Below are 18,095 nucleotides of genomic sequence, written 5' to 3' on the forward strand. Positions count from 1 at the left end.
GATTCCTTGTATTTCAGATGAATCAGTTGTAATATCACCTTTTTCATTTCTAATTTTTGTTATTTGAGTCTTCTCTCTTCTTTTTTTTTGTTAGCCATGCTAATGGTTTGTCAATTTTATTTATCTTTTCAAAAAACCAACTTTTTGATTCATTGATCTTTTGAATTGTTTTTTTGGTTTCAATTTCATTCAGTTCTGCTCTGATCTTAATGATTTCTTTCCATCTGCTAACTTTAGGTTTGGATTGTTCTTGTTTTTCTAGTTCTTTAAGGTGAAGTGTTAGGTTGTTCAATTGCCATCTTTCCATTCTTCTGAGGTGAGCATTTAATGCAATAAATTTCCCCCTTAATACTGCTTTTGCAGTATCCCACAGGTTTTGGTATGATGTATCATTGTTTTCATTAGTTTCAATAAATTTTTTGATTTCCTGCTTGATTTCTTCTTGGACCCATATGTCATTAAGTAGAATGCAGTTTAATTTCCATGTGTTTGTATAGTTTCCAGAGTTTCGTTTGTTATTAATTTCTAGTTTTAATCCATTGTGGTCTGAGAAAATACATGGGATAATTCCAATTTTTTTAAATTTATTGAGACTTGATTTATGACCTAATATGTGATCTATCCTGGAGAATGATCCATGTGCTGATGAGAAGAATGAATATTCTGAGGTTGTTGGATGGAATGTTCTGTAGATATCTGCCAATTCCAATTGGTCTAGAGTCTTGTTTAGATCTTGTGTTTCTCTACTGATTCTTTGCCTAGATGATCTGTCTAATATTGACAGTGGGGTGTTCAGGTCCCCTGCTATTATGGTATTAGTGTCTATTTCCTTCTTTAGGTCTAATAGAGTTTGTTTTATAAATCTGGCTGCTCCAACATTGGGTGTGTACATATTTATGATTGTTATGTCTTCTTGATGGATCAGTCCTATTATCATTAAGTAGTGTCCCTCATTGTCTCTTTTTATGGTTTTTAGTTTAAAGTCTATTTTGTCAGATATAAGAATAGCTACTCCAGCTTGTTTTTCTTTTCTGTTTGCATGGTAAATCTTTTTCCATCCTTTCACTCTTAGTCTGTGTGAATCTTTATGGGTGAGGTGGGTCTTTTGTAGGCAGCATATAGTTGGGTCCTCCTTTTTGATCCAGTCAGCCAGTCTGTGTCTTTTGATTGGGGAATTTAAGCCTTTTACATTAAGAGTTGTTATTGAAAGGTGTTGATTTATTCCTAGCATTTTATTGGTTGTTTGGTTGTCTTAGGTGTCTTTTGTTCCTTGCTTTCTGATTTACTGTTTGTTTTCTGTATTTGTTGGTTCCTTAGGTTGTGGATAGCATTTTTGTTTGCTTGTTTTCTCTTCATGAATGCCATTTTTATTATACTACTGGGTTTTGATTTTTCTTGGGTTTTTATGGCAGTGGTAGTTATTTTTCAGGAACCAAACCCAGTACTCCCTTGAGGATTTCTTGTAAGGGTGGTCGTGTGGTAGTGAACTCCCGCAGTTTTTGTTTGTCTGAGAAATAGACTATTTGCCCTTTATTTCAGAAGGATAGCCTTGCAGGGTAGAGTATTCTTGGCTGGCAATCTTTGTCTTTTAGTATTTTGAGTATATCATCCCATTCCTTTCTAGCTTTTAGAAAAGCACTGTGCTGGGCTGGGGCGTGTCTTCTGCAACCCTCATCTATCAGCTGGGCCTTCAAGACCCTGCTCGGCACCACCTCGCCCAGGAAGTCTACCAGGTTTCTGCTAGGCACAGACGACCGGTCTCTCTGGGTGCCTTTGTAGCACTGTGTAGATCTCTCTCGGGTCTTGTTCACCTTTGTATCCCCCCAGCATAGACCAAATCTAGCGCCCACCTGCAGCCTGCTCTCCGGCAGGTTCAAGTGGACCTGGGAACTCTCCTAGCACCCTATTCCCAACCAGAAATTGGTTAGGCTTTTTTCCGAACTGGTGGCCGCAGAGATGGTATCTGCCTCCCAGTAACAGGAAGTTTACCGGGGCGGAGTCCAGGGTGTGGTGGAGTGACAGTTGGCCCCGCCCGTACTTCCTTGCCCTCCTGACGCTGGCCGGGGACGCCCCACACCACCAGCCCCGCCAGAGAACCGCAGAGAAAGTGGGAGGGGAGGCCAACCCGCAGGCCCCAGGAAGCCCCATGCTGGGGCAAGCAAGTGGGAAGGCTCAGTGAGGAGCCGAGCCAGGCGAGAAGGACAGGCTTGGCTGAGCCAGGCGGAGCTGCCACCACCTGAGAAAATGGAGGCAGCCCCGGGGCAGTGAGTGGCCTGGTGATGCAGGCAGAAGCTGGGTGGGCATCAGCCCCCCGTGCAGGGCCGGTTCAGGGGTCACTCACAGGGCTGTGCCAGGTCGTGCGCTCACTCTCTGCCTCTGGTTTGTCGCCTTCCCTGTTCTCGGTTCTCGCCGCCTCGGGCTGCTCACTCGGTCCCACAGCGCGGCTCAGGTGCTCCCAGGAATCTTCTTTTATGCCGGCCTGAAACCTCGAATCATGAATAGGGCAGCTGGCCGCCTTCAGCGCGGCCCCGGCCTCCAGGATCCTGTCTGCATCCACAGCAGCCCTGGCGCCGTGTTCCCTGTTTCGAGACTCACTTTTGCAGCTAAGAAACAGTTCTTTTCCTGCTCCACACTTGAAAGCTGTTGCCTGTAAATGAGGCAGCCTCTCCTGCCGGGGGCAAAGTGGTGGTCAGCCCCCACGACCAGCCACCAGCAGCGGTCCTCCCTTAAGAGATGGCAAGAGGAAGGTCCACAAGTTTCCCGGCTGCCTGAGGCCCAGTGGCCGCCTTTTCCACCTCAGCTACTCTGCGCCAACTGCCGCAGCCACCGCCATCTTGAAACCTGTATAATGATTATTAAGGAGAGTGTTCTTGTTTAGGGGAAATATACACTGGAGAATTTAGAGGTGATTAAGCAACATTTGCAACTTATGGTCAAATGGTTCAGAAAAATGGAAAAGGGATTACACAGAGAGAGAGACATATACTGAAAGAAAAAGGAAGAAGATGATGAATCAATGCAGTGAAATGTTAAAAGTTGGAAATCTGAGTTAGGGAGACAAGGATGTTATTTTCGCTACTCTTCCAAGTTTTCTGTAAGTTTGAAATTATTTCAAAATAAATTACTTAAAAACAATGAAGGTAAAACATACACACATTCAGACAAGCAAAAGCTGAAAAAACACATTTCAGGAGACCCACATACACTAACAGAAACATGAAGGAGATTTTTGGGGCTGAAGACTATGAAATTAAAACAATGTAGAACTTCTTCAAGGAGAGACAAATAGGCCAACAATGGAACAGACCTACTTGTATTTAGACACTCAATTGATGATTTATTATTAATGGTGCTGAATTAATTAGATTTCCATATTTTAAAAAAACCTTTACTCCTATCCAACCCCATATACTAAATGCTCTGTTTTCACAAAGAACTCTATGAGACTTAGATTCACAATCAGGAGACAGAATGCATCCTCCCCATTTCACTGAACAGAGGATACCACTGTAGCAGTTCAACTGCTGGCAGGAGTAAAAAATCGCATCTTTGTCATGGGAACTGGGGTTTCAGAGTGAAGACCAGCAACAACAAGATATGCTCAAATGGCTCCACAAAGAGGCAGCAAGAATCAACAGCAGGGTGTTGGGTACAAACATAGGAAGCTCGGCATAGTGACTGCAGCTGACACCTGTGACACACCACCAGCGTCTGCCACACAGGAACGGAGAATCTCTTGCAATAGGCTGGAGGTTCTGAGTTAACAGATAAAGGCAATGGCCAGCTGGCTAATGCTATTAAAGTGATGCCAACTGAACTCAAAGAAGCACAAACCTATGAGTTCTTCATTGGTGTGAATTAGGTCTCATGTACCTCTGCATCTTCAATGCCTGGCATGGGGTTAGGTGTATTAGTTTTCCATGGCTGCCATAACAAAGTACCACAGACCGAGTGGCTTAAACAATGGAAATTTATTTTCTCACAGTGCTGGGAAGTAGAAGTCCAAGATCAAGGTATGGGCAAGCTTGGTTTCTTCTGAGGCTTCTCTCCTTGGCTGGTAGATAGCCATCTTCTCTCTGTGTCTTCACGTGGTCTTCCCTCTGTATGTACCTATGCCCTAATCTTCTCTTCCTATAAGAACACCAGTCATACTGTATTAGGGTTCACCCCCTGAACTCATTTTAACTTAATTGCCTCTTTAAAGGCCCTGTCTCCAAATATAGTCACATTGTGGGATACAGGGATTAGGACTCCCAATATATGAATTGGGGGGGGGGGCAATTCAATCCATAGAAGTAGACATCTGATGACTCTATGCTGAGTAAATACAGGAATGAGTGAGTGAGTGGTCAAAACCTCTATTGCAACCTGTCTTTTCTGGAGGAAGATTTCAGTCCCAGATGCCTAAACTGAAAACATGAGGGCAATTATGACTGTCCTGAACTCCTCCCCTTCAACCGGTGAAACAAAGTGTAAACTGCAGTCTTCCCCAGTGGGACACCAGGGAGCCAAGCTAAGTGCTAATACAATCTACTTGTTGTTGCTACTGCTCTGATATCTTCAAATTTCCAGCACTAAACATTGAAGACAATTCTCCAAGAGTCAAGGAGGCTGCCTGAGTCAAACTCAGTCATCTTTTGAGATTAACCCTTACTGATCCCCAAATGCTAAAGAAAGCATTTAAGCACACGTAACCACCAATTGTGGTTAGCATTGTCAGGATATGAGGTAGGAGGAGAGTATGGCTGGTCAAAGACCTATGGCCATTTATTCTCAATTTTCCAGGTCAATACAACCATTAAAACTAGAGTCCTAATTTCAAATATGTCGTTCCCTTGTTTTCATATGTATCCTTGCCCAAATTTTGGCAACTGAGGAAATATTGGTGTAGAGGATTCATAAAGCAAATGTACTTCACAGGGCCTGGTGTTCCAAAGCCTTGCAGTTTCAAATATTGACATTGCAAAGGACAGGAAATTTTCCCCAGGCTATCTGTTGCAAGATAAGAATTGTAACACAGCAAGGTTGCTGGCTCAAAGACAGACAAGTTACTAATTGATATGTAAAGTTACTAAAAAGCTGCTGGAGGAAAAAGGAATGTTTGCTAAATCAAGCCTTTGTTAGTGGATCACTTAATTGTCTAACAGAATGTCATCTGACTTGTTTTTACTGAATGTTACCAGCTTCTATTGTAAAAACTTCTTAAACTGTACTTAGCAAAACCCCACCTATGTCTCTTTCTGTAACTTCTTGGTCTGGAGAATAAATGCAAGAAGAGAACCCCAATTTGTGGTTAACTTCCCAAATGGAAGGATGACTCACGCTTGAGGGTCCTGGGATATTAACCTCTTTCTGTGGCTTCTCACTGCTCTAAAGAGATGGGCTTTGAGTAATCTTTAGCGGCTCCATCACCCAGGGGAAAAGGGGTGACAAATCCGTGGGAGGCAAAGCAACAATTGGTAAAAAGCTTGGATATTAGAATAATAAACCTGGTCCTAATCTCCAAAGATATCACCACCTGTAAAAATTAATGCTTTGAAGTTAATCATCTCAATGGTTCCTTCAAGCCCTGAGATTGCTTGTCTTTAGAAACCTGGTTTCTTAATAAAAATTTATGGCTTTGATATTCATATGTCACTTTATTTATTCATTCATTTGATCAATATTTAGTGAGTGTTTACTACATGCCAGGCACTGTTCTAAGACCTGGGATACAACAGTAAAAGAAGGTTGTTGCTTCCATAAAGCTTACATATTAGTGAGAGAGATAGACGGTAAGTAAATAATAATAGTGATGATGATGATAATGATGATGGTGGTAGTTGAAAAAGATTATTTCAAATACCATTAGGTGTGGGGGGGGAGGGGGAGATGATTCATAATGACTCAGTAGCTTTATTAGCTCATCTGCTAAGAAGAGGCTTATCTGAAAAGGCAACATGTGAGCTGAGTCCTGAATGTCAAAAGGAGCCAACCATGTGAAGATCAGAGAAATAATATTCCAGATGGAGGAAACAGCATATGCAAAGGCCCTGAGGTAGGAACAAGAGTATTTAAAAGAACACACAAAAAAGGTCAATGTAGCTCCCAGTATCAAAAGTTCAGTAAGTGTCCAGAATAAAATGTTCTGTCTCATGGTTCCAGGTGAATTCTTCCAAGTGTTTGTGAATTAGGAAAGGACATCCATTCTTGTGTACAAGTAACATCTTCATTATTCCTTTCATGAGTTTAGATTGTGATCACAAGTACTCTCAAGCTTCCATCCTCTAACTTGAAGCACCCACGTGGTTTTAGCTTATCTCATGCCAACTTAAATCCTCTTGATAGAAATAGCTTTGTCCTTTTTGAGCCCCCATTACTTAACATTTACTGAGCACTTATGTGCCAGGTTCTCTGCTAAACACTACATATGCATTATTCCCTCTAATCCTTACAACAACCCCATTGAGGTTGGCACTATTGTCCCCATTTTACAGGCAAGAAAACTGAGGCTCAGAAAGACCGGGTGACTTGTCCAAGGTCACCCAAGAAAGAAGTGGGGGAGCAGGGATTTGACTTATCCAGGTATATGCCCTGTCATTTTCAGCTACACTATATTGGTTACCATTATCCCCCACATCATGCACATGACTTTTGACCTAAATCAGTTCTTAAAATCATGGAGGATCTCAGGGAGTACTCAGGCCCTTCTAAGGTACCTTACAGTTCTGTTAATTTACTGTTCCCAATAGCTACTTGAGACCAAACTCAGGTTGGCTTCGTCTACATCTCAAGGGAGGACTTTAATAAATAGAGAAGCCAGGATTTGAACGCAAAGCTAAAAACACATCTGCCTCTTTCAGAATGCTCCCCCAGGTGATTCTGATGAGCAGCCAGGAAGAGGATCGACTCATTCAGCCTGACCTCCGTAACATATGCAGCCTCTGCAGGGAAGCTTTCAGAGACCAAGAGTTCATCTAATTTTAGTCCTAAAATTTGGAAATTTCTTTTCTCATTGCCTGAACTCTGCTTTTCCCACACTTTGGCTGCCTGGAGAAACAGAAGTCATTTGGTGCCATATGGTTGAAAATTCTTTTAGCTGTAAACAATGTCACATCCCATTTCCTGGAACTGTGATGCTTTCTCTTGGTTTTTGTACATAGAACAAACAAACAAACAAATACAAACAGAGCACCCCAGAAGTGCACATCATAAAACAAAAGAAAAGCATGTGTTTTTCCTCCTCATATCCACTTTGCAAAAAAAAAAAAAAAATCAAAGGGAGAGAAAAAAGAGAGAGTGTGGAAGTAAGGATGAGGGAAGAGGCAGTTGATGGGGACTGAAAGAGAAAGAAGAAAGTGAATGGGTCAAATATGGGCAGTGTGGCTCTGACTTTGAAAAACCCACTTTCAATCTTACTAAAAGAACAATAGAGAGATTCGTCCCTTAGCAAAAGCATGTTATAACTTCATTGGACAAAGAGATGAAGGGAAGTTTTAATTCTTAATGCACAAAAATTCCCCAGGAGCCCAAGAAGAGCTTTCTTACTGGATTGTGATAGAAGGCCTACTCCTTCATGTATAATTGAAGATATTTAGGACGACGTTGCAATCCTTCCTGCTTATACACGGAGCTGCCTCCAAACCCTCACTAATGTGCAGCTCTCCAAGGAAGCTCTCTTAAGCAATTAAAAACAGTTAATTCTGCTGCTGAGCAAGAGTCTGAGCTCATCTCAGCCTCTGTGTGGATTGCAACAACACATTTAGGAGTTATTCATTTCAAGTATGCTCATTCTACAAACTTTTCTCAAACTGCACTTGCTAAATATGTAGGTGAGGCTCATTAATTTTTTTTTCAAAATAACACGAATAATGAAATGATTGTTTTTGATAAGCATTTTCTTTTTTTTTATCCAATTGATTTCTAATCTGCCAAATGTAGAAAGTAAAACTAGATTATATGTGGTCCATACACCTCAGAAACAATTTGCTTCTGAAAGTTTAATGCTGAAATCCCCATCTTCCACATAGGAGACCTAGTTTTATTCATAGCAGATATTACACTGGAGTGCTATTTTGCATTATAACTGTGATATACACGGTCTCCAAAAAATGGAGGGGAAAATGGTTGCCTTATTAGGCTGTGTGGTTTAGAGCAGTGTTATTTAATGCACAGTCCAGCAGCTCCTGAGAGCCTGTAAAATAGTGATGCCCAACAAGGGTGATTTTGCCCCTCAGGGGACATTTGGCAATGTCTGGAGACATGTTGGCTGTAACAACTGGGAGGTGTGGGTGTCATTGTCATGCAGAGCGTAGAGGCACGTGATGCAGATCCACATCCTGCAATGCACAGGACAACCCCCACAACAAGAATTCTGCCCAAAATGTCAACGGTGCTGAGGTTGAGAAACCCTGATTTAGTGGAAAGTGAATTGGAAATAGTGGGGTAGGTGCAGGGAGAATAAAAAGAAATTGTTTTAATCTGGCAAATAATAGAAGTAAAAGAAAGAGAAAAGAAATCACAAGAAAACATTGGCATGAGAATAATGAAATTTGGACTGACAAAATGAAGGCTGTGTACCCTTAGGGAAGTCACTTACCCTCATTTTACACAGCTATAAAATGAAGGGGAAAAATAAAATTGAGCAAAAAAAATGAAATTACTATGTTTTCAAGACAGATGCATTATGATTTAGGCAGTATTTCCCAAACTTGAATAATCTATAGATTACCTTCACTGTGTTTGCCATATCTGAGTGCTATCTTTGCTACTTGTTTTTACTTTAATTAATATGTTTTTTTTATTTTTGAATGTATCTTAAAAGGAAATTTTATGTCACTACAATTAATTTAAAGCCACTCCTTCTTGCCAAAACTGGAAGTAAACACAATTAAAGGAAAACAGTGTTATTAAATTCTAGCTAGATACCATTGTCTTCCCAAGACTTTGAGCCTGAAGCCAGCCCTCTCCTGGTTAGATGGGAGATTCATGAAGGTTAGGAGTTAAAGGCACATTAGCACCAACCTGAGACTTTCTGTACCACCTTAAATGGCCTTACATTTTACCAGTGTGATTCATCTACACTTTGGAAGATCAGGTAGAGAGACTGATTGGGCAAGCTTTGGAAACAGATCCATTTAGGTCTGAGACTCAACTCTACCATTCAACAGGTGTGGGATTTGGGGCAAGAGACTTAACCTTGCTAAGCCCCAGTTCCTCACTGGGAGTTAGTAATAGAACCTAGGGTATTATGGTAAACAGCCTCTGAAATGGCCCCCAGTGATCCCCACCTTCAGGCATTCATGCCTGCATTAGTCTGTTTCTGTTGCTTATAACAAAAATACCTGGAAGAGGGTAACTTGTAAGAAAGCAAAATTTATTGCTTACAGTTTCAGAGGTTGGGAAGTCCACAATGCAGGGAATACATCTGGTGCAGGTCTTGGTTGTGGCGACAGTGATCCAGTGGTCTCACATGGCAGAAATGGTGAAGCAGAGAGAAAGATAGTTCCTTGTGCACTCTCCTTTTTAATGCCCTCAGAACCACACCTCTGGCCACCATTATTAATCCATTCACTATGGCATGGTCCTAAAATCTAATCACCTCTTCAAGGACCCACCATTCAATTACCATAATAGGATTTCCCACCCTCAACAGTTACAGTGGGAATTAAGCTTCTAATATATGAACTCTGGGGGACACAATTCAATCAATCCAAAGCAATGCCCTTGTATAATCACCTCCCCTTGAATATGTGCTGGACCTAGTGATCTGCTTATAACCAATAGGATATAGCAATAATGATGGGAAGCCACTTCTGAGATTAGCTTGCAAAAAACACATTCTCTCTTTCTCCTGCTCTCTCTCAGTTCTTGTTCTGGAAGAACAAGCTTCCCTGTTGTGAGTACCCTTATGGAGAGACCCACATGGCAAGGAACTGAAGTCTCCATCCAATACAGCAAGGACATAAGGTGGGTGAGTGAGCTTGGAAGTGAATCCACCCACTCCACCCACACTCAATCAAGCCTCAAGATAACTGCACCCCAGCTTGTGAGAAATGCTGAGTCAGAGATATCTATCTAGGCCGTTGCCAAATTCCTGATTTACAGAAACTGTGAGATAATACTTGTGAAATAATATATATTTGTTGTTTTAAGTTGCTAAGCTTTGGGATAATTTGTTATGCAGCAATAGATAACTAATACAGTTACTATGAGGGTCACACAAGATAATGGCTTCCCATTCAAGGGAGAAGTCCTGCTGGAAAGAGTATTATTCTATGTGGAAGAAATCCACAATAACTGCTAGTATTAATCAATGAGTTTCACTATAAATATAAACAGATAACCAAGGATCATCAGACATTCATGAGCTAAGATGCACAACTGATTTTTAATCAAAAAAAAAGAAAGAGAGAAAGAGGAAATATAAAAAGTTTTAAAAGTTATAATTAGTATCTCTGGAGAGATTCAAGAAGATATTCATTTTAAAATAATAATTACTATTAATAATTTTAATTGTACAGTGACTATAATTAACAAGTTATTATATATTTTCAATTAGCTAGAGACTGAATGTTTCCAGCACAAAGAAATGATAAATCTTTGAAGCAATAGGGAAAAAAAAATCAGTGGATGCCAGGGTTTCAGGGGCTAAGGGAGGGAGGGAGGGATGAACAGGGGGAGCACAGAGGATTTTTCAGGCAGCAGAACTATTCTGTATGATACTGTAGTGGTGAATACATGACATTGTGCATTTGGCAAAACCCATAGAAGTGTATAAAACCAAGAGGGAACCCTAATGTAAAACTAAGTTAATCATAATATGTCAATATTGATTCATAATTGTAACAAAAGTACCACACTAATGGAACTTGTCAATAATAGGAGAAACAGGGTATGTAGGTGGGAGGAGGGAATGGGAACTATCTGTACTTTCCACTCAATTTCTCTGTAAAACTGAAACTTCTATAAAAATAAAGGAAAAAATAAATAAATAAATATACGCTCTAATAAAAAAGAAGCTATTGGTAAACAGGAAGGAGCTCTTAGAAATCAAAATTTTTGCTGCCTAAAATTTTTAATTTAGTGCACAGCCTGGAAATGTTTTTAGAAAATCTTCCAGAACGTAAGGAGGAAAAGGCGATGTGAAATCTAAGAGACATAACAGAATAATCCAGGTGATTCAAAATTCATTTAATAAAAGATTCAAAATGAGCATAGAAAATGCAAACGATGAGAAAATTTAAAAATAATAGAATCATCATCTCAATACATGCGTAAAAGGCATTCAATACAACCCAACAATTATTAGTAATTTTTTTTAAATTAACAAATTAATGAAAACTTTCTTAACGTGACAAAGGGTATCTATCAAAAAAAAAACAACTACAGCGACGAATTATAAGACAAAACTCTTTGTTACTTAGGTATACTTATGTTTATTCTGGACTAACCTGAATGACATACATGTAAAGCTGTACTTTAAAATTCTAATAAAACATAGCTGCCATTAAAAGTGAAATAACATTTTCTTTAAGGATCATGAACAAATTAGTGATGAAACACTAGAAAAATTCCCACTAAAGTCAGGAACAAGAAAATGATACTTGCTATCACCAGTTTAAAAAAAAAAACTTGTAATTGGGATCTTAGCTACTACTCCAATAAAGAAAGAAAAAGGAATGACACTACAGAATAGAAAATGAAAACTCTACAACCAATATGATTAGCTATACAGAAAATACAAGAGAATCTATAGATAAAATACTAGAACCAATAAGAGAGTTCAGCAAGGTAATTTCATACAATAACAACATACGAATATCAGTAAAATTTATATATTCCAAGAACTACAAGTTGGAAAATATAACAGAAAAGAAAATTCTTATTCAAGTAACAATGAAAATTATAATGTCCCAGGAATAAAAGACCATTACAAATAAAACTATAAAACATTATTGAAATACATAGAAGAAGTCCTGAACAGGTAAATATAAATTTGGGAAGACTTGACAATTTCACAATTTTTTGTCCCCATCCATGGATGCTTCAGGAAAATTATTTAAAAGTTAATATAAATTGGCTAAGCTAATTTTTAAAGTAAAAATAGTGAATGGGGTTCACCCCTACCAGATATTAGCATATTATACAAATGCACAGCAATAACAGTCATGCAGTACTGGTGTGGTAACTGGTTCTCAAAGCAATGCATAATGATACATGGTTTGGGGGAGACTTGCTCATTATTTGGGCAAAAATGAAGTTGTATTCCTGCCTTACACCTTTACAAAGGTGAGCTTCAAATTCTTTAAGGGTCTAAATGTGAAATGTGAAACCAGAAATCTAATAGAAGAAATAATCAGAAAATATTTCTGTGGCCTCTAAATGGAGAAGGACCTAATAAAACCCAAAATCTCATACCGTAAGTGAAAAACCGGTGGTTCTGAGTACATCAGAACTTAGAATCCCTTTTCAAAGAAAGCTATTATATAGTTAACTATATAAATGGTAATGGTAATCTCAGTTAAATGGTAGCCCGAGAGAAGATATTTGCAACAGACAAAACTGACAAAAAATTAGCATCTAGAAAACAAAAGAAACTCTTAAAATCAACAAGAAAAGATAGAAACTCCAACAGAAAAATTCAGAAGAGGATACCACTAACAGACTTTGGAGATGGGGAAACCTAAATGACTGACAAGTAAATGAATAAATGCTCCATGTCACTAGTATTCAAATGAATGTAAACTAAAAACAATTAGATATCAATTTACTCCCATTAGATTGGCAAAAACTAGAAAGTGAGGTAATAACAGAGATCTCCATGCATTGCTGGTGGGAGTGTAAACAGGTACAGCCATCCTAAAGAACAATCTGGCAGTTCTTGGTGAAAGTAAACCTGTGTATGCCCTAGGAGCTAGCAATCCCTCCCCTGAACATATATACTCCATAGAAAGTCTTACACAGAGCCATAACGTGAGATGTATGAGGATGTGCATTGCAACATTGTTGGTGTGGTAGGGAGCCAAAGACTACCAGATGTTCATCACTGGAGAAATATAATAGTAAGCTGTAATAGATGCATGCTTTTGAATACTACACAACTGTTAAAAGGAATTAACTAGATGTACATACAGCAGCATAAATACATCTGAAAATAGTGTTGCTTTTAAAAAGTAAGAAACAGTGGCATCTGTTGCACAATATTGTTTGTATCATTTAAGCACATACACACAAAATAATATCTGTGTCATGACCCATGTGTAGCCAGGCATATATACCAAAGACATTTAAGTGGGTGCCTAAGATCTGGGGAAGGTGGGGAAGACATGGAATGGGAGTAACACCATGAGGACAGAGGGGTAAAAAAACTAAACAAGAGCAGAGCCTTGAATGGACCAATGATAATATGTAAAATGAACTGCAAGGTACCATTAACTCAGACCTCTGCACCTGAGATCAAAAAACGTTTCACAAAGAACAAAGAGCCAAGAATAGCCAAGAGAATTTCAAAGAAGGAAAGCAAGGTGGTTCAGTTTGTCCTATCAAATTTCAAGATTTTTAATAAAGCTATAGCACTTAAGGTAGGAATGCAATAAAAACAAATCCCAGGATGACAGATATAAATGGGTGCAAAAAACAAATGGGTCCAAATTAGATCAAGAAGTCAGCAAGCTCTAAAACAAACAGATAAATTATCTAATATATTGACAAAGAATCTAGATGCACTTGGTGAAACCAGATGCCATATAATAAAAGTAACAATAGCTATAAGGTTATAATATGCTGTATCCTCTCCCCTCCCAATAACCCCTTCTCCCAATTTTTATTAATTGTATTCTCCTTTGAAGAACTCAACTGTAATGACGCGGGATTAGGTCCTTCTCTATACAATTACACTACTTGATTCTGCAGTAAATAATATTTATATGACACTTTTGAAACTACCAACTGATAATTCCAATTTTGAGAAACAACCTTTGGACAAAGCCCACCCGCAATTAGTTTTTCTAGATTATAGAAAACAAAATGTAAATATTGTAAATCTTGACAACATGCAAATAATGGCAGAGAGTAGTTAGTAGGTAAAGAGATTTGGACCGTATATTGAAAGGAATGAATGACAGGTGTACAAGGCACAAACTCTGCGGGGAAAGGTGGTGCTTTAGGGAAAATGTTCATCTTTCCAACCCATGGAATATGGTAAGATGGTGCAAGAGCTCAGAGACAAAGAGACGGAGGGCAGGGAGGACAGCCTTCAGAGAACCAAAGAGCAGAACCAGGGGAAAGAATGAAAGAGCACCCTACACTGTGGTTACAGAGTAACAGGAATCCAGCCCAAAACGGTTCTTAGACTTCATATGACCCCAAGTTTGGGTGCTTTTGCTTTGAAATATTTCAGAAACTACAAGAGTGGGTGTGGGAAGAGGAAAAGTTCCACTTTCTTTAATTTTGAAGCAGTAAAATCAGTTGTAAAAGCTCCATTTCCAGGGTTAGTACAATTTGGTCATTCTCAAGGCAAATTAAGCACTTTGCAATTAGTCTACTTGAGGTCTTAAATTAGAGCATGCCACAGCCATTTCCTGAAAAGCTTATTGAATTACATCCATTTGGAGGTGATATATCCAGCTCACATCCATTCCCCTTTTTCTAAGATATATATGTATGTCTCATACATTGCCAAGCACTTTCTCACTTCAAAGCCTCTGCTCATTTTATTCCTCCTGCCTACTGGGATTATATCTCTGCTCTTCCCATGCCTTCCGCATGCTACAGGCCTCAGCTTAAATGTTAACATCTTAGTGAGGCCTTCCCTGACCATTCTCTCTAAGTCCCTTTACTATCTTCTGTCTCAGGCTGTCAGTCCACTAATCTTTAATGAACACCTACAGTGTGCCAGGCACTGCGCAACTTACAAATGTGACCAGATAAAAGCCCTACCCTTGAGGAGCATGTTGAGATTACTTATTTGTTTGTGCATTTTGAAATAATTTATGTTTTCTTTTTTTTTCTTTTGTCTTTTTGTGTGTGTGTGTGGGAGGGATTCACTTACCCAGAATATAAGCTCCAGTAGATCACGGACAAGTTCTGTTTTGTTCATCATCACATGCACCCCAGCACCTAGGACAGTGGTCAACTGTCCTTGGCCAACTTCCTTGGCCAACCCATCTAAAGTACTCAAGGAATGCGTTTGCACAGTATTTGTGAACAGATCAAGGAATCAATGACTTCTTTACTTCACCACGCTGACCACCAATTGACTGGAACCCAAGGTGACACTAGGCCTGAGTTAAGCCAGGATCTCTCTCCCAAGAGTTTAGAGTTTGATTCATAGACACAGATTGGTGACTGGGAGCCAGACGAGAAGAGACTAACTCCTATGGTGAGGTCCCCAGATCTGCCCTGGTGCCTGCTGTTGCAAAGGCTGGTTATCTAATTCTTCTTAGAGCTCATGAAATAAATCTTCCTTCCAATAAACTTCCCAAGTTCAGTTTTAATTATTCTCTGTATCTGACAACTAATTAATGAAACTGATTAGCACAAGTGAATATTAATTAGCTCACATCCAAATCTGGTTTTAAATGCTTCAGTGGCTTTCTTTTGTTCTTGGAATAAAATCCAGACTCTTTACCTGTGTTGGAAAGGCCTTACATAGCCTGGTCATACCTCTTCTACCTTATCTCCTATGATCACTGGCCTTCTTTCTGTTTCTTAAGCACTCTGAGTTCTTTTCCACCTCAGGGCCTTTGCACATGCCATCCCCATTGCCTGTAATGCTCTTTCCTCAGCTCTTCAAATGTCTGGCTTCTCCTTAGTCATTAGATTTCTGCTTAAATATCACATTCCCAAAGAGACCTTCTAAATCAGTCTTGGATCCAGCAGGCCTTAATCAGCACATTCACATTAAGAACATTAGAGGAAGAACTATTTACAAGAGTATGGGGAACCCCAAGGGATAGTGCAATATGCCAGGAGCAAAAGAGGGGCTCTTATCACTTCAGGCCTGAAGGGAAGATGGCAGGGGCACTCTGGAATTCAAAAGGAGAGCTCCATGGAGAGAGCTGCCCTTACAGCACCTGTGGCCTTCAACCCAATGATTTACCCAGCCTAAGGCAACTCAGGAAGAAGGGATCCAAGGAGCAAAATATCCTCACTCTCCTCCCTCCCTCCACTCTCCTGCTAGGACTCCCTGTTAGCCAAACTCATCTGAAACCAGAAGGCAAAGATGCTTGTTGAAGTATATTTTTCTAGTAAATATTTTCAGCTTTGGGGGACCTATAGTGTATGTTACAACAATTCAACTCTGCCACTGTAGCATAAGAAAAGCCATAGATAATCCATAAATGAATGAATGTGACTGTGTTCCAATAAAACTTTGTTTACAGAAACAGACACCTGTCCATCGTTTGCCAGCCCTTGATATAGAACATTCACAATGGTCTGCTGGGGCAGAGGACAGGGTACAGAAACGTGGAAAGTGGCCCTCGGGTTAAACAGACATGTAGCATCCCTTCCTTGGCCAACCCACCTGAAGTACTCCACTCCCCTAAGTCATTATCACAGTATGCTATTTTATTTCCTTTATCACAAATTATAGGTATCTTATTTATTTGTCCACAAGAGTATAAATCAGTTCTCTTGCTTGCCATTATATCACTGGCACCCCAAATATTGCCTGACACATGGTAGCCTCTCAAATAAATATTTTGAATGAATAATAAGACATAACTAGTAGAGTATGATACGTGTTCACAAAAATCCAGAATATCCAGTCTCCTTAATTTAGGTGCACCAAATTATATGCACCAAACATAGAAACTCAAGTCTCCCTCTGTAGGTCACACTTAAGTGCAATTCTTATCTACTCCATTTCAGCCTTCCCAACACCCTCTCCAAACCAAGCCTGCCCGCCCCACCCCACCCTACCCCCATCCATCACCCTCAGTGCCTCCACTATCCATTACTCTGGTTGCAATTTCCTACATCAACTTGAAGCTTTTCAGGCCCTAAGTGGTTCGGAGTCCAGATTCTTTGGAAATAATTCTGCTTCGTGAGACTTCTCCCCCGTCCTCCCAGTGCAGTCATCTAGAGATTACCTGCTTTGAATGTCTCCATTTCATCAGATGAGTCCAAGGTACTTTCCTGGGCAGGGTGGTAAGGGAAGGAAGAAAACAAACAGGCCTTGTGAGCCTCTCTAAAATTCCCCACTTCCTTTTTCAACACAAAAGATGACCAATCCCCAAAATTATCCAACAAGAGGAAAACTGTTAAATTACCATAAAATTACTAAAGTCATCAAAAATGATTAAGTTAGAGAACCACAATGTGAGAAGGGTTTAGAATAGAGCATTAAGTTTTTAAAAATCAAGATACAAAATTGCACATATACTTTTACTGCAAGCATGTGAAAATCATACCTGGATATAAGGAATGGAACAGAGCATGGAAAATGTCAATGACTAGTATGTTGGGGTGTGGGGGATTTCTTTCTGATTTCCATTACCACTGTTATACTTGCTAATAATTATGAGTGGCTCATCCGTGAGCCACAGAGTATGGTCCAAGACATAGCATTTTATATCATCTGATCAGCAAAAAGAGTGACAGGAGGAGCACTTTCTTATTAACTCAAAGGATGGAGGACAAAAGGGGAGAGGATTGCATTTTAAGCTTGAGAGACTTTGTGTTTTATGTTCCTCTGCTCTGAAGTGACTTCATTAAATGGCATGATTTAAGAAATGAGCAATCTGAAATCGGTTTCCCTTTCATACTCTCTCTCCCTTGTTTTTGCTTTTCTTTTTCCTTTTGAGAGGACCAAAGTTGATGGAAACTGGAAAGGCAAATGGTTTTCTAATAATATTAGCCAAAAAGACACTGTTCTTTTGTAGCAAACTCCTGAGACCACAGCAGTTACTTTATGACTACCAGAGGCTGGTAATTGAGACTAATGCGAAATTTGGCAGCAAATGCATTCGACCTCTTACCATTTCCTAAAGACCTGGACTTGTATTCTCACAGATCAGCAGAATCAAACAAATCAAACAATCTCTCTCTCTCTCTCTATCTATCTATCTATCTATCTATCTTTATTTTGGAATCCAAGACATAGCTAAGGT

Source organism: Cynocephalus volans, chromosome 2, assembly GCF_027409185.1.
Source record: "Cynocephalus volans isolate mCynVol1 chromosome 2, mCynVol1.pri, whole genome shotgun sequence".
In the NCBI taxonomy this organism is placed as follows: domain Eukaryota; kingdom Metazoa; phylum Chordata; class Mammalia; order Dermoptera; family Cynocephalidae; genus Cynocephalus; species Cynocephalus volans.